This window comes from Poecile atricapillus, chromosome W (genome assembly GCF_030490865.1).
Source record: "Poecile atricapillus isolate bPoeAtr1 chromosome W, bPoeAtr1.hap1, whole genome shotgun sequence".
NCBI lineage: Eukaryota > Metazoa > Chordata > Aves > Passeriformes > Paridae > Poecile > Poecile atricapillus.
The window spans coordinates 88,066,007-88,087,268 of record NC_081288.1 but is presented as its reverse complement, the minus strand read 5'-3'; the positions used below and the strand labels follow the sequence as shown (position 1 = coordinate 88,087,268).

The following is a 21,262-nucleotide window of genomic DNA, read 5'->3' as shown; positions in this document are numbered from 1 at the left end:
CCTCACCCTCCCTCAATCCCTTTGAACTACTGGGAATAAACACATTTGTAACTTCATCTTGTAACACTGCATGTTGCAGGATGTGTACTACTTCAAATATCCATCTTCTCAAAAATCTTTTAATACCCTGATTATTCTAAATTAATGTGTCATGGTTTAACCCCAATTGGCAGTTAAGTACCACACAGCTGCTTGTTTACTTTCCCCACACAGACTGGTGGGATGGGGAAGAGAATCAGAAAAAAAGAAAGTAAAACTCATGGGTTGAGATAAGAATAATTTAATAGCTGAAAAAAAAAATAAAATATAATAGCAATAGAGAGAGAGAGAGACAAAACTGAAGAAAAACAAGTGATGCACAATACAATTGCTCACCACCCTCTGGCTGATACCAAACCCACAAACCCACCTCCGAACTGCGATCGCCTTCTGGGTAACTCCCTCAGTTTATATACTGGGCATGATGTTTTATGGTATGGAATATCCCTTTGGCCAGTTCAGATCAGCTGTCCTGGCTATGGTCCCTCCCAGCTTCTTGTGCAGCTCCTCACTGACAGAGCATGAGAAACTGAAAATCCCTTGAGTCAGGGTAAGCAGTGCTCAGCAACAACCAAAACATTGCTGTATTATCAACATTATTCTCAAACTAAATCCAAAACAGCACTGTACCAGCTACTGAGAAAATGAGCTCTATCCCAGCTGAAACCAGGATACAATCTTAACTCATATTCTGAAACTGAACGGGCTGATCCACTCCAATTCTTCTAAAAGTAACATCAATTAGGGTTAGGATCATGTGTTGTGAAACCCTCACTCTTTGGAGATTCACATCTAAACTTTTTCCTAGCAACAGTAAATATGTATAACATGCATGGTTCAAAATTAACTGCTTAGCAAATAAAATCATGTAAGGTAAAAAAAAAAAAATTACTGTACTTTGGAATTTACAACTTATTTTTCCTCGTGATCATTACCAAGTGTATTGGTTTGGCACAGCCTGGCTTCCAGTAGCAGGGGGGCCACAAAGATGGCTCCTGTGGGAAGCTGCTGGAAGCTTTCTACCATGTCTGGAAGAGGCAATGGCTGATGGCTCTGAAGATGGACATGCTGCTGGCCAAAACTGGGCCAATGAGAGAGATTGGTAACACCTCTATGATGACATATTTAAGAAGGAAATCACAACAAAGTCAAAGGGGTTTTGCTTCTAGTCAGAGAAGAGGAAGAGGTGGGAACATGTGAGGGAAAACAACATGGCGACACCAAGGTCAGTGGAGAAGGACGGGGAGGAAGTGCTCCAGGCACCAGAGCCAAGATTCCTCTGCAGGCTGTGGTGAAGACCATAGTAAAGCAGGCTGTCCCTCTGCAGCCCATGGATATCCACAGGGGATGCAGACATCCACCCACAGCCTATGGGGGAGGTGCCCATGCCAGAGAGGGTGGATGCCTGGAGGAGGCTGGGATCCAGTGGAAGACCCGGTGTATAGAGGGAGCCCCTGCTCCCAGGCTGGAACAGCCTGTCTTTGGAGGACTGCAGCCTGTGGAAAGAGAGACCCATGTTGCAGCAGTTTTGGGAGGACTGTGTGCCTGTGGGGGAGTTCATGTTTCAGCAGGGGCAGTATGGCTGCTGCTCGTGAGAGTGGACCCACACCAGAGAAGTTCATGGAGAACTGTCTCCCATGGGAAGGGACCCCACGGTCTCACAGGGGAAGGACTCCTCTCCCAAAGCAGTGGAAGAAAATCTCAGTGATGAACTGACCAAACCCCCATGCCCTGTCTTCCTGCTCTGTCAATGGGAAGGGGGGAGGGACTGCGGGGAAACAGTGTTTTAAGGGCTTATTTTACTTCTCATAATCAACCTCTGATTCTGTTAGCAATAAATTTCACTTTGCAACCTTCATTTGAGCCTGCTTTGCCCTTGAAATATTTCTCCCAGTCCTTATCTCACTCATGAAGCCTTCATTAATTTTTTTTCCCTTTATCCCTCCCCTGCCCAGCTGTAGTGAAGGGGGGTGAGCGAGTGACTCTCATGGGTGCCTGGCATTGGGACAGTGTCAAACCATGACACCAAGACATACAGGATTGCATAGAAATCTAAAAATATTTATGTATCACTAAGATGGCGGTCAGTTTAAATTTAGCTACATTTTACTGACAAATAGATTTCTGTATTCTTCAGGGAATGCTACCATAATCCATTCCTAAAGATATTAAGTACCAGAATTTGAAGTTGAGTTTAACTTTGTAGGTTTTTGAACTCTTCTGCTTTCTCTTGTTTCCAGATGCGAAGAAACATAACCTTGTCCCTGCTTTCATCTCCCTTTAAGTAAGAGGTAAAATCTTAATGCATTTTTCTGCCTAAAATAAAAGCAAAGGAAAAAATAGTGTAATAAATTATTGTTTGTATTAAAAATTCGAAGGTTATAACTAAGACAAATGTGTTTGCAATGACATAAAAATATGAAATGTAAAAAGCCTCTCCTTGTGGGGGGGGGGGGAACGGGATTCTCTCCGGAAAACCACTGATTGCCACCAACACCCAGATAACGAACGCAGGCAGGCCCATCAACTCGGACAAACAGACAGGACACGGATCATCAAGACAACAATGGAGCTGGCTCGGGGAAATTACCTGCCTCCGGACCCGAGCAACGCCCTGCAGATTCCTGTAGGGAACAATCTGATTGACGAAAGAAAGACAAGCCCCAAAAGATAGGCCTTGCCAGACCTGAACATCCCGGTGTTGCAAAAGCAATCATTGGAAACAAAGGGGAAGACTCCGCCGAGATTTCCATCGGCACCAACCCCGGATCACATCACTTCATCCTTGATAACTCAGAATTAAAATACATACAGAGTCTCTTTGCATATGAGGAGACTCTGTCCGGACTCAAGTCAGGTCTATTCTTCCAAGCCAGGAAATCTATTCACCAAACAATCAGAAACACTTGGTGAATGGAGCCTGCTCGGAATTTTAGCCTGAGGACTTAAAAATCCTATAAAACCCCAAGCCTGAGAGCGCTCAGACGTGGATTTGGGAAACCTACACCTCGGGTGTAGGCCCTGTCCACCCAGCGCTGCGCTGACCATTTTTATTGTGGTTTTTCTCTCTGTTTTTTTCTATGTTGTTTATTAATATATTTCTCTTTGATTTTATCCCAAATTTGCCTTTGCATTTATAACAGATTGGTGCCGTGACTCGGATCGGAAAAACTGTGGGAGAACCTCGCTATCCAGGACGGGTACCCCCGCTGATTTTAGCGGCCTGGGGAGCCGAGAGCCTCCGCAGTTCACTCCGACATCCGAACCAAATTTAGGCTGAGGTAAAAACCACAATAAAAGAGAACACGGATCCAGAGGAGCTTGGGAAGAAAAGCCGCGGCTTGGTAGCTCATAAAAAGTCAATCGTGCACGAAGACATCCTCGCAAGAAAATTGCTGTAAGTACTGTGAGGTTGAGCTGGTGATTGGGCAAGCGTGTGTGAGACGTGATCTGATCACGGAGCGAGTGCGGACTCCAAGGCCGCGTTTCCATCCTCCCGCGAGGGAATTGGCCAGCCATGGAGGAAGCGAGTCGGTGTGAGAGGACTCTCTCTTCACGTTTGTAAAGCCTGGGGCTAAAGGGAGCTCTGGGGGACCGATCACAAGGGGCTGGAAGGGGAAGAGGACGTCCAGTTGAGCTCGGGAATTAGTAAACTCTTCCAGCCACAAGGACCTAAGAGAAGGTCCGGAGGAGAGATCGAAGCGCTAAGAAAAACCCCGGTACAGCAAACCGCGAAGGTGAGTATTAGCAGACTTTTGACTCTCCAAATATAGTCAGACGAACACAACGCAGAAAAACAGGTAAGACTCCCTCTTCACCATGGGACAGAGAAAGAGTAAAGTGCAAAAGCCAGTTGATGAGAAAAACCCTTCCAAGACAACGAAGGGATTGTTAGACATCTCACCAGAAAGTCCTCTGGGATGGGTGTTGAGGAATTGGGAAAATTGTCCCGAAAGGAAAGGAAAATCCAAAGCTAAAATGATTTATTACTGTGCCGAAGTTTGGGGAGGTCAGGAACTGAGAAACCATCTCATTTGGCCAGTACTAGGGACATTTGAAAGGTGGACGTGTGGTGAATTAATCTCTCACGTGGAGCGTAAGGTTTCCTCGGACTCCGAGGAGAAAGAATATGCCAGGCTCTGGTTAACTACCAGAGTCGGGTTGTTCCTGGTAAAACAGAAATGTGAAACAAAGACAGAAAACTGGGAACCCCTGGATCACTTACCCCCACCATACCACAGGCCGGCAGAACCTTCTGCAGCAGATCAGGTGGTGCCGTCAGCACCCGCAGGTTCCCCAGGGCAACCAGCCGAAGCACACACATCGCAAACAAGGGAATCGGCACCGGCAGTAGTTCCGGCAGCCCTCCCTGTGTCCCTGCCTGTGGAAACCCCGGCCGCCACAACCTCCTCAGAGGCCAGGTTGATGCAAGGCTGGGGAACACCCTATCCCCCGTTGCCAGTCCGGCAACCACTGCCAGGACTCTCGAACGTATCAGAGGAGGTCTTGTTTGGTAATTTAGTTGCAGCGGAGTTTCCGCAAACAATAAAAGAACAGATTTCCAAAAACCCCAGTTCCCCTCCCTCGAGTCGAATTCGCTATAAGGCGAAATTTCCCCTCAGGGAAGTGCCAACTGCCCCTGGAGTAATTAGATTCGTGAATGTGCCCCTGAACTCAGGGGATGTGCGAGCGTTTAAGAAAGAGATGAGACGATTGTTAGATGACCCGTTTGGGGTGGCTGAGAGGTTGGATTTTTTGGGAAGTAGTATTTATACGTATGAGGATCTCATGGCCATCCTGAGATCACTGTTTAGTCAGGAAGAAAGAGAAATGATTAAGCAAGCTGGTATCAGGGATTGGGAACGGCGTAACCCACAGGGGATGCCAGGCAGCCAAAAATGGCCTAGCGTAAACCCGAGCTGGAACGCCCAGACGGAGGAAGGTAGGAGAAGCATGGTGAATCTAAAGAATATGATTGTACAAAGAATAAGGGAAGCAGTCCCCCGAGGACAGAATATTAGCAAAGTATTTGGGGAATGCCAAGGAAAAGAGGAATCACCCACTGAGTGGTTAGAGAGATTAAGGCGAAGTCTGCAGATATATTCTGAGACTGATCCTAGCTCTTCAGTGGGGGAAGTTTTGCTCAAAAACCAATTTGGGGCAAAGTCATGGGAGGATATCAGAAGAAAATTAGAAAAGATTGATGAGTGGCAGGAGAAAGGTCTCCAAGAGCTTCTGAGGGAAGCTCAAAAGATTTACATGAGGAGAGAGGATGAAAAACAGAAACTCCAGGCCAAAATATTAGTGGCCACAGTAAAGGAGGCTCAAAAAAAAAAAACAGGAACAGGCACAGGGCAAATTTAAAACAGCGCCGAAAAAGCCGCAGGAGTCTCAAAAGGACGGCTCCGCCCCACGGAAGGATTCCCCAGAATGTTTTTACTGTAAGAAAGTAAGACACATTCAGCGGAACTGCCGTCAGAAATTAAAAGATGAACAAGTATTTCAAGAAGATTAAGGAAGTCTTGGGTTCTTTCAGATGGGGATGGTAACAGCAAAAGAGCCCTTGATAAAATTAAAAGTAGGTCCCCATCGCCAAGAAATAGAATTTTTGGTTGACACGGGAGCTGAGAGAAACACCCTGCAGAAATTACCCAGGGGATGCGTGGCAAGTAAAGAAAAAGTAGTTGTAATTGGTGCTAAGGGAGATCCTTTCAAGGTTTCTGTAATAAAAGATGTAGAAATTGAGTCTCAAAATAAGATATGTCTAAGAAATTTATTATTAGTAAAAGAAGCTGATTACAATTTATTGGGAAGAGATATGATTGTTGCATTAGGTATAAACATTGTTGTAAAGAATTCTGAATTAGTAATAAAGATATTCCATTTGACTCCAAAAGATGAAAGGGAAATTGATCCCAAAGTATGGCATTCGAAAGGGGAGGTGGGGAAATTAGATATTACCCCCATCAAAATTGAAATAGAAAACCCAGAGGATCCGATAAGGATCAAACAATATCCCACCCCGATAGAAGGGAGAAGGGGTTTGAAATTAGTAATTGATGACCTCCTTAGAGGGGGTACCCTCGAACCCTGCATGTCCCAACATAACACCCCCATCCTGGCAGTAAAGAAGGCGGATGGGAGCTTCCGACTGGTTCAGGATCTCAGAGCAGTAAATGCTAGAACCCGAACCAGGTTTCCGGTGGTGGCAAATCCTTATACTTTACTAAATAGACTCTCACTGGAGGATATATGGTATAGTCTAATCGATTTGAAAGATGCTTTCTGGACCTGCCCTTTAGATGAAAAGAGTAGAAACTTCTTTGCCTTCCAGTGGGAAGATCCGGACACCAACAGAAAGCAACAGCTAAGGTGGACTGTCCTCCCACAGGGGTTTGTAGAATCTCCAAACCTGTTTGGACAGGCTTTGGAGCAGCTACTCACCGAATTCATTCCAGAGGAGGAGACAAAATTATTACAATATGTAGATGACTTACTGATTGCTGAGGCATTAGAAGAAAAGGTGAAAAAGAGTACAATTTCTTTGTTGAATTTTCTAGGAAAAAAGGGTTTGAAGGTATCCAAATCCAAACTGCAATTCACAGAGCCCGAGGTAAAATATCTTGGACATTGTATATCTCAGGAGAAAAAGAGATTAGACCCTGACAGAGTGGCCGGGATCCTCGTGCTCCCAGCCCCAAAAACAAAAAGACAAATCAGGCAATTTTAGGGCTCCTGGGATATTGCAGACAGTGGATTGAAGGATTCAGTGAAAAAGTAAAATTTTTGTATGAAAGATTAAACACTGACAGGTTGAAATGGACAATGCAAGATGAAGCTAAATTTCAGGAATTAAAGAATGACCTCATAACAGCTCCGGTACTAACCTTACCAGACACAAATAAAGAATTTCAGCTGTTTGTAGACGTAAGCGGACAAACAGCACAGGGAGTTCTGACCCAGGAATGAGCAGGAAAAAGAAAGCCTGTAGGATTTTTGTCAAAAATCCTAGATCCAGTCAGTCGAGGCTGGCCTACTTGCCTGCAGGCAATTGTGGCAGTAGCCTTACTGGATGGAGAAGCCAAAAAGGTAACTTTTGGAGCTCCTGTGACAGTCTTTACCCCACATGATGTAAGAAATATCTTACAACAAAAAGCAGAAAAATGGTTAACTGATTCAAGGCTTCTAAAGTATGAAGCCATGTTAATCAGCTCACCAGACTTGGAACTGAAAACAACTGCTGCACAGAATCCAGCACAATTTCTGTTTGGGGAACCCACAGGAGAGTTACTTCATAATTGTATTGAGACAGTAGAACTGCAAACGAAGGTAAGGCCTGATCTAGAGGATCAGGAATTGGAAGGAGGAGAAAAATGGTTCATTGATGGCTCCTCAAGAATGGTGGAAGGGAAACGAAAATCAGGTTATGCTATTATAGATGGCATAACAGGACAAATTATAGAATCAGGCCCTCTGAAAGCAAACTGGTCGGCTCAGGCCTGCGAGCTGTTTTAAGAGCACTTCAGGGCCTGAAAGGGAGAAGGGGGACCATTTTCACAGACTCAAGGTATGCATTTGGAGTAGTGCATACCTTTGGAAAAATATGGGAAGAGAGGGGGTTGATCAATACAAAAGGGAAAGATTTAATACATGAAGAAATAATCAGGCAAATTCTAGAAGCAGTCAGAGAGCCAAAAGAGATATCAGTTGTTCATGTAAGGGGACACCAAACGGGGTGGCAGTTCCATACAAGGGGAAACAATTTAGCGGACAAAGAAGCTAAACGAGCTGCTTTGTTGATGGTAAGTATTCCTGAGATAACTCCGGGAAAACCACCAGAAGTCTCCCTGCTTCCGTCCGAGAAGGAGCTGGAAGATTTCAAAAAAGGTAGGAGGTTACCAAAGAGAAGGGAAATGGTGGTTACCCGACGGGAGGGAGCTAGTCCCGAAGGGGGTAGCGAAGGGAATACTTAAAAGGCTACACGAACAAACGCATTGGGGAACCTGGGCATTGGCAGAACAATTTTTAAAATTTTTCGGGTGTAAAGGAATTTTCGAACTCGCAAAACAAGAGGTGCAGGGCTGTGTGATATGCCAGAAAGTGAATCGATCAAATTTTAAACAATCAAATTGGGGAGGTCGGCCACTCTCGTACCGACCGTTTGAAAGAATTCAAGTAGACTTCACGGAATTGCCAAAAATTGGTAGGAATAAATTCTTATTAGTGATAGTGGATAAGCTGTCACATTGGGTGGAAGCTTTTCCCAGGACAAAAGCAACGGCTCAAACAGTATCTAAGATTCTACTTGAAGAAATAATTCCAAGATATGGGATCGTAGACCATATCGACTCGGATCAAGGCACTCATTTTACCTCAAAAATTATTAAACAATTATCGGAAGCATTAGGAATTAGGTGGCAATATCACACTCCCTGGCATCCTCAAAGTTCGGGACAGGTGGAAAGAATGAATCAGACTCTAAAACCACAACTATCAAAATTAATTATTGAAACAAAAATGCCCTGGACCAAATGTCTCCCCTTGGCACTGCTGAATATCAGAACGATGCCACATTCGGAAACAGGCTTGTCCCCGTTCGAGATGCTATATGGAATGCCACATAAGCACGGGATGCCGGTGGCACATCCCCGAATTGAGGATGTGCAACTGCAACCCTATCTCATTTCTATAAATAAAGACTTACAGGAATTAAGGAAAAGAGGACTGATTCCTCAGAGCACCCCTCTCGGATTCCCCATCCACAAAATCCAACCAGGAGATCGGGTCCTGATCAAGACGTGGAGGGAGATCCCCCTGAGCCCTCATTGGGAAGACCCGTTCCTCGTCCTCCTGACAACAGACGCCGCTGTGCGAACGGCCGAGAAAGGTTGGACTCACTTTTCTCGGGCAAAAAAGGTTCCGAATTGCAACGACACTGAGTGGAAAGTCACCACCCCGCCGGGAGAGTTGAAAATCAAGCTCCGGAGACAACACAAATGAACAGTGACGAAAGGATAAGTTGTAATATCCATGATTGTTACAGTTTTCCGTTTGTGCATTTTAAGTGTGCTTATTGTAAGCAGATCTGGGTGGCTCATTGTATAAGGGGGTATAAACCAAAGGGATTGTGCACTAGGTGCTACGAAAAGGAATTAGATCAGACCAACAGGTTCCTAATACTTGCAACCCGGGCGGGCCTTTTGGAACTTGACTCTCCGGAGTGGTTCCTGTTTTTTCAAAAAGGATTAGGGGGTCAGCTTGATTGCAAAGCGGAACCCTTGGAAATTGAGTGTCGTAGAACCGTAAAAGTACCGTGCAGGTTCGACCCGGTCAAAGCGTCTCGGTGGGCAACCTTTAAACGAAGGTTTGCCATCAGGACTTCAAGGGCCCCTGAAGACAGTCCTTGCTGCCGAGAAGATGGTTATCCCCGCCGTATACTTTTATACGGGCGAAGGGAATGGCAGAGGGATGCAATTGTGGGGAATCCTGATGTTCCTGAACCTAGTCATGTGCTCGATCAAGGGAATGGAGCCCGAGGCGCCCCCAGGGGAGGGTCCCCTGGGGAAGTGTGAGCAGTGTCAGACTGCCACAGAAATGGAGCATTTGACCGTGTGTCCTCCAGAATTACACACAGGGGTATGTTGGTTAAACGATACTCGGTTCAAATTGTGTAAATTAAAAGAAAAAATCTGGTGCTCAAGCCCAGGGGCAAGTATTAAGGAAAAACCCATTCGGACCTCGGAAGAATTACGGGTTACAATGGCACACTTCCGGAATAAAAGAGAAATAAGGGGAATTTCCTCAATCTCGGTCTGTGAACAGTGTAATAAAACTGTCTGGATTGGGGGAATGAAACAATCAACATTTTTGGCTTATCACCGAGTCAACCCGGTATGCTACAATAAGGCAAACTTAAAACCGTGTGTGATGGGTGGGAATGTACTGGGAAGGAAGAAACTTGAAACATGAGACAAAACAGCCCTTCTCTCTAAATTAATAATATTAGAAGAAGAGAAAGGAAGTGAAAATGCATTAAAAGCCTTAGAGGAATTTGAAAGCAAACACATGTTGTCAACAGAAATTAATGATTGGGTGACAGATAAAGAAAAAAGTAAAAAAGGATAAGAAGAAATACTCTTCTTCCAAAGAGAAATTGGTTTTAAAATAACGAATTTTTAAATGTGATAAATTATTAGGTGGGGGACTGTAATAAATTATTGTTTGTATTAAAAATTCGAAGGTTATAACTAAGACAAATGTGTTTGCAATGACATAAAAATATGAAATGTAAAAAGCCTCTCCTTGTGGGGGGGGGGAACGGGATTCTCTCCGGAAAACCACTGATTGCCACCAACACCCAGATAACGAACTCAGGCAGGCCCATCAACTCGGACAAACAGACAGGACACGGATCATCAAGACAACAATGGAGCTGGCTCGGGGAAATTACCTGCCTCCGGACCCGAGCAACGCCCTGCAGATTCCTGTAGGGAACAATCTGATTGACGAAAGAAAGACAAGCCCCAAAAGATAGGCCTTGCCAGACCTGAACATCCCGGTGTTGCAAAAGCAATCATTGGAAACAAAGGGGAAGACTCCGCCGAGATTTCCATCAGCACCAACCCCGGATCACATCACTTCATCCTTGATAACTCAGAATTAAAATACATACAGAGTCTCTTTGCATATGAGGAGACTCTGTCCGGACTCAAGTCAGGTCTATTCTTCCAAGCCAGGAAATCTATTCACCAAACAATCAGAAACACTTGGTGAATGGAGCCTGCTCGGAATTTTAGCCTGAGGACTTAAAAATCCTATAAAACCCCAAGCCTGAGAGCGCTCAGACGTGGATTTGGGAAACCTACACCTCGGGTGTAGGCCCTGTCCACCCAGCGCTGCGCTGACCATTTTTATTGTGGTTTTTCTCTCTGTTTTTTTCTATGTTGTTTATGAATAAATTTCTCTTTGATTTTATCCCAAATTTGCCTTTGCATTTATAACAATAGGATTTGGGTACTCATAGTCAAAGGGTTTCAATCTGGCCTCATTACAAAGGGGTACATGTTAACTCTCAGAAACATGCTTGGAAGCGAGTGCAGCCATGACCAATTGATTTCAGCATCAGAATCGTATTATTCAGCTAACAGTTAAGGCTCCTTGAAGCCCATATATCAGATGTGATGTTCTCCTGTGTTGGATATTAGATGCAATACTGTTGAGGGTTAGGTGTCTTTTTTTTTTTTTTTTTTTTTTTGTTTGTTTGTTTGTTGTTCTGGCCTGCCCGTGGAATTTTTACCCATTAGCTGCGGAGACAACCTAACTGTGGGTATTTAGTGGGTGCTCGAGAAAGGACAAAGAGTGGCCGGGCCCAGGGGGGGAAGGGGGCAGGAAAGGAGGGTGTGGACAGTTTTTGGCTGGCTTTCTTCGGCTTCGGGGAAACACATTCGTCTCTGGGTCGTGGAGCTGCTGCGGTGGAGAGAAGGGAATTTCGTCATCACCCAGACGGAGCTGCTGTTGCTTCTCCTTCCCTCTTTGTTGGTGGCCTCACACCCCCTGTCCTGCTGGGACGTGTGGCAGTGCCAGGCACCGCCGCGGAGCTGCTGATCCACCTCATCCACCAGCCCAGGATCTCAGCTCATCCCTGCTGTTCGAGCCGACTGTTCCTCTGAGCCCCGCAGGAGCACCGGGACTGCCCACCCGAGGGGTTTTGTGAAAACAAAGCCTCTCCTCCATCCCGTCTCAGCTGAGAAGGCTGTCCCCTTCCGGGGCCCCTGGTTCTGTTTTCTTGTTAATGCTGTAGTTATTGTTGTTTGTTTGCCTGGTTATACTAGTAAAGAACTGTTATTCCTATCCCCAGATCTCTGCCTGAAAGCCCCTTGATTTCAAAATTATAATAATTAGGAGGGAGGGGGTCTACATTCTTTCATCCCAAGGGAGGCTCCTGCTCTCCCTAGCAGACACCTGTCTTCTAGAACTTAGACAAATACAGAACAGACTAATGAGAGCACTGTTTCAGTGAAAGCTAAAGGCAGAGGACCGTAGGCCAGGGGAATCAATGCACATGCTAGTCTTCCATACAGATGCCACTGTACCCTCAGCATCAACTCATCTCCTAAATCACCAAGCTATAGGAGGTTGAGTAGCTGTTTTCCTGATTCCAATGCCTTGCACAAACACAAAGGTTATGCAAAGGTGACTTTTATAGCCCTTTTGTTTAACACAACATTCACACTAATTCTTATCATTCTTCTGAGTCTCTACAATCACTTCTTCAGTCACACCTAAACTTTATTCTTGTCTTCTATATTTAGATATATTTTCCATTTATGTCCCAATTAAGTGTCCTGGGGTGACTGTGATGTTAAATTGTATCCCCATTCGTCCGCCTAACCCAGAAATAGGTTTTGTATCCTTAAAACTTCATCTACGAGTAAAAGTGAGTGGAGAAGAAGCACTGAGTCTGTTATCAGAGACTCTACTTGCTCCCCACGCATCCCGGCACTGGGTTTTCACTACAGCACAGACAGACAACAAGAGACAGATAGCCTTTGCTTTCAAGCTAGCTGGAGCAGAGAGGTCTTCCTGGACTTTTTTCTTTCCCTTTTCGTTGGAACGGATCGAACCTGCTCTGGACTGGGGACTCGGGGGAGCTCCGGGAGCTTGCACCCATGGACTACCAGGAGCCTAGCCTGGGCAGCAGCATTTTCCAGCACCAGAGGGATTGATAACAGAGAGAACATTCACAGGAGAAAGACCCTCTGAATTTGTCATCTCTTCAGTGCAGCGAGAGGTTTTGTAATTTGATATTGTTCATTCTTGTGCTGGGTAGTGCTTTCCTGTTAAATAAACAGGTTTTTTCCACTTATCTCAGAGAAATCTCTTCCTGAGCTGTTTGGGGGGTGGGAGGAAGGGGCCACATGGGTTTGCTTCCCGGGGCAGAAGAGGGACCCATTGGAGGTTTACTCCCAAATTTTCTCTAAACCAGGACAAGCTGGTAAAATAAAAAACATCAAACGGTCAAAGCAAAGCCTGGATGAATTGCAATGTGATGATGTTAGAGACCCAGACTTTTAGAGTCGTGGTATAATATGGCGAGCCTCTTTTTTACTCCAGGAGCAGCTGCTGCTAAAGGCATGTCAACTCTAAAAAGGCTCGCCTGTTGGACCAGGAAAGAACTGAACTGAAAATCAACAATGTTAAGTGAACTTTCAGCTGATGTAAGTAGTGTACATCACACAGTATTGCAAAATCGAGCTGCAATTGACTTCTTGGTCTTGGCACAAGGACATGGTTGTGAGGAGTTTGAAGGTATGTGCTGTTTGAACCTTACTGACCATTCGGTTTCCATCGACAAACAACTAAAACAGCTACAGAATGGGTTACATGCCCTGAAAGAAGATAGTGACCCCATTGGAAGTTGGTTAGCCAACTGGGAAATTACTGGATGGTTGAAGTCTCTGGTGCTGAAAGGGAGATGAATTTTACTTATAGTATTAATGGAGATAGTTATTTTAAGGTGTATGTTACCTTGTATCTGTAAAAGTATAAAAGGAATCGCGTCTAAAGCCTGCCTTGTGCAAAAAGAGAAAGGGGGAATTGTAGTAAAACATTTTAATAGAGTAAAAGCATGAGATTTTAGTGAAAGCCTGTTGTCCTGGGTTGATTATGATGTTAAATTGTATCCCCATTCGTCCACCTAACCCAGACACAGGTTTTGTATTCTTAAAATTTCATCTGAGACTAAAAGTGAGTGGAAAAAGAAGCACTGAGTCTGTTATCAGAGACTGTACTTGCTCCCTCCCCGCATCAGGAGTTTTGACTACAGCACAGACAGACAACAAGAGACAGATAGCCTTTGCTTTCAAGCTAGCTGGAGCAGAGAGGTCTTCCTGGACTGTTTTCTTTCCCTTTTTCTGAAACGAATCGAACCTGCTCTGGACTGGGGACTCGGGGGAGCACCGGGAGCTTGCACCCGTGGACTACCGGGAGCCCAGCCTGGGCAGCGGCATTTTCCAGCGCCAAAGGGACTGATAACAGAGCGAACACCCACAGGAAAGAGACCCTCTGAAGTTTGTCATCTCTTCTGAACGGCGAGAGGTTTTGTAATTTGATATCGTTCATTTTTGTGCTGGGTAGTGCTGTGCCTGTGAAATAAACAGGTTTTTTCCACTTCTCTCAGAGAAATCTCTTCCCGAACCGGTTGGGGGGTGGGAGAAAAGGGCCACGTGGGTTTGCTTCCCGGGGGGAGCCCCATTGGAGGTTTTCTCCCAAATTTGCCCTAAACCAGGACAAAAGTTCATTTAACGTTAAAGTTTTAGCTGTGAGTTTGCAAATATGATGTCATTTGCATGGGACAAACTGCTTAGGGCAATTGTGCTGTGTGTAGTCCCAACCAACTGTCTGCTGACTGATATCCAAAAGCGACAGAACATATGGGTCACTTTAGCACACCTGACCAGTCAAAAAATCAATGTGTCTGAGCCTAGCCACACCTGGAGATCCTTTTCACACCTGTCTCGTAGGAGTCCCTGAATGGGATCCTCAAGTATTTAAAGGTTTAATTAGTAATGAGACTCGACTGAATCGATTGGCAATGTTGCAAGAGTGCAATCACACCATTGGCTTCACATCTAGACAGCTTGAAGCCTGCTGGCAAGCAAAAATTATCGAAGCTCTTAATGTTACCATGGAGCCCCCAGAAGAATTAGATTTGCTAGGTTCCACCAATACCTCAGGTGGATGGATAATGTTTGATCCCCTGACAAAAAGTCATCCTGACAAAGTAACACAGCGCTGGGCTACAGTCAACCCTATAGTTGATCTCATTACTGCCACTGAGAGTAAAGCTTTTTACTCACAGTGCAATCTCACAGGACAATTACCAAAGCGATTACCTAGTTCCATATTCCTAATCTTTGGGGATAGAGCATGGAATGGAATTCCTGCTAGTCCACATGGAGGGCCCTGTTATCTTGGGAAACTTACTTTGTTCCACCCATGCTTACACCAATTGCTGAATGTAGCTGATAAAATAAAAAACATCAAAAAAACAGAAAACAGCAAGGCTGGGAAGCAGCAGCTGGGGTCCCACAAACAGCTTGGAGACACTCCCTCCAGAGAGGCTCAAGGCTCAAGGTTCTGGGTTTTCCCTCGAGGCACCCGAGTAGATGGTGAGGGTCCTTTCCAGTGAGATCGAGTGCTTATAAAGTCCCAGTTCAACAGTCACTTTTATGAGCAAAGCCTCACTCACACCAGGAGAAGCAGTAAAAGACAGAACTCTGCAGTGGCAGCAAATGCTCCCCACAGCAACGGCAACCAGACCGTTCCCCTCCAGTCCCGAGAGCGAGAGAAAACGTGGAGCTGAGCCCAGCCCCTCACCCCCCAGCTAAAATCTTGTGCATGGCATCTCTGCATCTCCCAAGAAAAAGCTCCCAAGATAAGAGAATGCAGCCAGCTGCACCCCTTCCCCCCATCTTGGCCACACAAGAAGGTCAATGGCATCCTGGCCTGTATCAGGAATAGTGCAGCCAGCAGGAGCAGGGAAGTCATTCTCCCCCTATACTCGGCACTGGTGAAGCTGCACCTTGAGTGCTGTGTCCGGTTCTGGGCCCCTCAGTTTAGGAAGGATATTGAGACGCTTGAGTGGGTCCAGAGGAGGGCAACGAAGCTGGTGAGGGGCTTGGAACACAACCCCTATAAGGAGCAACTGAGGGAGCTGGGGTTGTTTAGCCTGGAGAAAATGAGACTCGGGTGACCATATCACTCTCTACAACTTCCTGAAAGGTGGTTGTAGGCAGGTGGGGTTGGTCTCTTTCTCCAGGCAGCAGCTGACAGAAGGAGAGTGTTGGGGAGGATGAAACAGGGAAACCTTATGAATATGATTGTTTAGCAAAAGATTCTGAAAACATGAAACCTAGAATTGAAATAGAAATGAAAGTTAGCCTTGAGTCATAGGATGCTGAGTACTAGTTACTATATAACCAAAGAACAATAGCCTAGCCAGCTAAAGGAGAATCCCTGTTGATGAAACAATGTCCTGCTGATAGAGAATCCAAAGGTCAAGTAGCAAGAGAAGAATTTGTAAAGCTTTTAGAGTTTAAAATGTAACACTGTATGGTAATGTAGTAGTTCTTATAGGCTATATGTAAATCCTTTAGAATATGTGTCACGTAGTGGTTGGTTACTTGGAATTAGAATATTCACTCTAGAAAAGGATGTATTGTAACAAGAACTTCGCTCTCTTGCTCTCAACTTCTGCATCTCTCTTAACTCTCATCCCCTTCTCCCCTCTCTCTCTTAACCCTTATCCCCTCTCCCCTCTTACTCTTAGCTCTTACTCTCTTACCTCTTAATTCTTATTCCCCTCTCTTAACCCTTAACTCTTACTCCCTTATCCCCTCTCCCCTCTTAAGCTCTCTTCCCTTGCTCTTAGCTTCTCTCCCCTAGTTCTTAAGCTCTCTTACTTTTACCCTCTCTTACCATCACCTCTCTTAACTCTTACTCCCTTCTTCTACTCTCTCTCTCCTCTCCACTCTCTCTCTCCCTCCCTGACCACGTGTACGCCGTGGCTGGCGGCAGATACGGGTCTCTTCCTCCCTCTACCCAAATAATAAATTGCTTATACCTGAACAGCTCGACCCTGGAGAAGTCTCTTACCACGTGTGATTTGTACATCTATAGGAGAGGACACAGTCTCAAGCTGCACCAAGGGAAATATAGGTTGGATATTAGGAAAACCTTTTTTACAGAAAGAGTGAAAGTACTGGAATGGTCTGCCTGGGGAGGTGGTGGAGTCACCATCCCTGGATGTGTTTAAAAAAGACTGGATATGGCACTCGGTGCCATGATCTAGTTGAGGTGTTAGTGCATGGGTTGGACTCAATGATCTTGGTCTCTTCTAACCTACTCATTCTGTGAATTCTGTGAATCCCCTGGTTATTGAGGTAACAGAAATAAATTTACTCTGTGGTTTAGGCATGGGTTTGTGACAAGAGTAACAACACAAGCAAGAAGCTGAAACAGAAGGCAATCTTTAAAATATCTAAATATGGGTCCTATCTGCAATAGCTGATTTAGTGCAAGTGATTTGATGATCACCGTGAGCACTCAAGAGCAGCAGTATTCTTTAAATACAGTATTTAAGGATGTTACTGAGGAGCAGAGGACTCTAAATTTATTTTCATGTTAACTAAATACAGTGCTTTGTAAGAAAAATTGAGGAAGTAGCAGATTATTTTCTTTTGTCTAAGAACTTAGCTCCAGAATTATATTAATTCTCAAATCCTACCAATGATAAGTTAGTCACAAATGTTATAGAAAAGGTCCCTAAAATGCCCTTCAGTCCACTTCAATAATAGACATATTCTAGCTTTTTTTCCAACCTGATTTTAAAAATTCATAATTAATGTGCACAAAAAGCTGTATCTCACATTTAAGGTCAGTAAATACCTAATTATCCATAAAAATTATCTCAGATCTTGGATGGCCCATTAAGATTTGTTGTAAGAGACATGGATAGCATTTGCATTCGGTTGTGAGGTAACTAGGGAATCTAGAGTTTAGCACACACCTTTCACAGAAATCTCATCAAAATGGATCATTACTTAACCATGTGCTTGAGTACCTGTGTCTTTTTCCAGAAAACTTCACAAAGATCCTGTGTGTTTTAATATTGTGCATAATCAGACATGCTGCAGAACAAGGCCTCAAACTAGCAAGACATCCACCACCTTTTCCTGAGCACAACCAATCGTTTCCTGGTGGGAACCCAATTCCTTTATATGTCTAGAAACAGAGAGCTCTGGATGTCTGGGTAGTAGGCTTCCTAAAGCAGGGAAACATTTTATGTTTTGTATAATAACAAGAACAAATACTGACATAAATCGACCCTGTGTAATTTCCAGTTAACTCTTTTAGTCACACACAAATCCATGAAAAATACAGCTAGTGCAAAAACACAGGTCTCCCAATTTCAAAGTTAATTAGCCAAGTAGCTGCTTAGGGCCCCAGTTACTGTAGGCAATTATTTGACAACAGAGCCACATAGCATACATTATTCCATATGCTTATTTTTGTTGTCATGAAAAACACTTCATACTCTATGAAGTCCTGAAATGGCAGCACACTCCACAGTAAGTTATGTTGGAGAAAACACTGGTTTCTCCAATATCACACACTTCATTCTTTTAGGTTTTTGTACAGACAAGCCAAGGCTAGCAGACTACTGGAAATGAACAGGCACAAAAAGTAGGTATTGCAAGAACATGTGACAAAGATTTATTTCATCAACACTTCACTGTAAAGTGTTGACCATTTAAATATCATTCTTCAGTTTTCAAAACTCACAGAAGATCTCATTACACATCCTGTTAAAAGAATAGCTTTGAGATTAACTATGGATTCAAGACTATAGCATATTGTTTAGAGAATAAGTCATGTAAAAGCATTTTAAAAACCCAAAGTCTAAACTCTTGCAATATTATCTATTATGGTGTATACTATGAGAGACACCATGAAAAGGGGAAAAATGCCATTTCTCAACAAGCTGAGACTGAACTTAGTTAACAGTCTCAAAAGGAACTTTCCAGACTTCAGCTTCAAAACTGAGCAGCAAACTTGGACAAGGATAGCTATGAGACTGGATTACTTATTTTTAAAACACTTTCTGCAAAGGTAGTTGCGTTCCGCAGCTGCAGGATCACATCCAGAGAAGCTACAGTTCCCAGGAACCAGCATGGGACACCAACGAGATGGGCTTCTGCTCATGAAACCATTTATTCAGCACGGGAACAAACTCAGATCCAGAGACAGAGAGCCTCGAACAGAGGCAGGGTGATGGGTTTTGAGGGACAGAACCAGGGCGGAGTTCAAGGTCAGGGACCACTAGGAACACAGCAAGGGAGAAAGCCCAGGGGCTCAAACCCAATCAGAACTCCCTGGGCTGACACCCCACGAGGGTCTGGGCTCACAAGGCCCAGCCCCCAAGGCAGAAGTTCAGAATTCACATTAGCTGGGCTTTACAGCCATGCCTCTCACTTTAACAATGCTTATCTGAAAGTAAATCTTTACCTCCCTAGGCGCGGAGGGTGGGGGGGGGGGTACCTCACAAAGGTAAACAGGCACTGTTGTAGTAAAAGGTAGATCTATCCCACCTGTAATGACACTTCCCTTCCCTTGTGCCAACTCTGTATTTGTACAGCCATGCAGTCAGCTAGGTTACAATACTGATGCAGCTCACTGCATAGTCAAATGTTTGTGCTCCAGTACAGACAAAAGGAAAAAGCAGCCCCCATCTTCTGTTGTCTCCACTTTTCGGTGGCAAGCTCAGTGAAAAATTAATGATCAAGATGTTAACAAAGAATGCAACCACAAAGACGGACAAAACAGTGCCTGTGAATCATTTGCAAGTATATGGAAGAAGAAGAACCTGAGAAGAGCTATGTATTTCAAGTGCTTCCCTCTTTATTCAGGTAAAAGCTATTAGTCACAACCAGTGACACTGACTGATTAAAATAGCTAACTTCATATATGTAGCTGGAAAAAAAATCCTTACAAGATACTGAAAATGTCAATATATACTTGTACCTGGCAACCCAGCATGATCTATTGCATGTTTAAACACTGTCTCTAGAATTTTTTTTAAATTATGACTGGCATTCACCACTATTTGCCACCAGAAAAAAATGTGTCAGAATGCAGTGTTGCCAGAAGCATACTTCTGATGCTATTCCAGAAACTCAATACCGTATTCAAACACAGTTCCGTTACTTTGCAGAATGGAGTAGATTACATTAATACTACTACTGCAGCTCTGTGTAAATGCAACAAAGACCAACACTAAATATGTTTACTTAAAAACTATTTCTTAAGGAATTTTAATATAATCAAACCTCTGCTCAAAGATAATCAACTGTGCGATATTGACAAATTTTGTGTTTCTCAAAATTGGCAATACAAATGAGACACATTATGAACTATGACAGAACATACTGAGAACATCTTAATTACACAAAAATCAATGTTTTCCTATTGAAGAATGCTATATTCAGTGTGGTCTGCACAAAAAAAAAAGGGGTATATCACTCACAATGGCTATTGATAACAACTTGCCTTTATGCAATAGGGATGAGGAGCTAGGACAGAGGGAGAGAGACTGGCAGGTAGACAATCAAGAGTAGACATCCTATGCTAGATTGCCTGGCCTGTATAATCCCCAGGGCTTGATTTGTTTACTTTCTTCTGTGATAAGAGGGACACCCACAGATATATGAGAGAAAGCACTGAGAAGAGTGTCTTCTAAACTGATGAACACTATAGACCATTCTCAAGATTCTGAAAACAAATTTAATAGCAGCATAGCCTCAGAGACCAGTCACACATGGCTTGGTATTCACAGCATAAGCAGTGCATAATTACTTGGCTTACCTGATGGTATTTAATGAGTTGAGCAGGCTGAAGTACACTGGTAGAACAGTGAATTCTTCACTATACAAATAAGACTAAACCACTGCTGGTTTGGTAGGCCATTTCCTCTACCCAAGTTTTCTGTGTTCTGATTATTGCAATGGGTAAACTCTCTACCAAGCAGGTACTACAGGCTCAGTGTACAAGCTTATGTAGGATAGTAGTACCCATTAAATAATGAATATAGTACAATGACCCTCATGTGGCCAGGTACATGGATTCACAATAATTTTGCAACTTGCTTCTAGAGCACTTAATTTTAAGACCTTAGTAGAGCATCAGAAGACTATTTTTATAATTCAAATTGTTCATCTTGGTCTAGAAATAGTCTGAAATCTATGGGCAATTGCATTTAAATACTAATACAAAATAATTACTGAAATAAGATCTCTGTTCTGAACATTAGAAAATATCTGATACTTAACCACAGATTCACAGAGCTGGCGCTGGCTCTGGCTTGGATTCGTTCACTCAGTCTCAGAGAACAGAGAGCTTATCAGTAACTGTCATGGGGTGACTTTGTGATGTTTGTATCCCCAAACGTCTGTTCTGCTTATGCTATATATTAAGTTCTGCACCTTTAAGACTGGTTCTGAGAGTGAAGGGGTGGGGAGGGAGAAGAAGAAGCACTCTGTTTTCAGAAACGGCACTCACTCCCCCGAATCCTGCTCCTGGACTATGTTGTCTGCAGCATGGACAGACAGCAGGACAGAGCTCTCCTTTGCTTTTATTTAGTTTTAGCTAGCTGAGTCAGAGAAGT

General features: G+C 44.0%; 1 protein-coding gene across 1 annotated transcript in view; it reads right to left on the bottom strand.

Annotated features, from left to right (window-relative positions):
• The window catches only part of LOC131591649 (homer protein homolog 1-like), a 380,529-nt gene that overhangs the window by 357,018 nt on the left and 2,249 nt on the right, over nt 1-21,262 (bottom strand). The gene's annotated exons all lie outside the window — the stretch shown is intronic.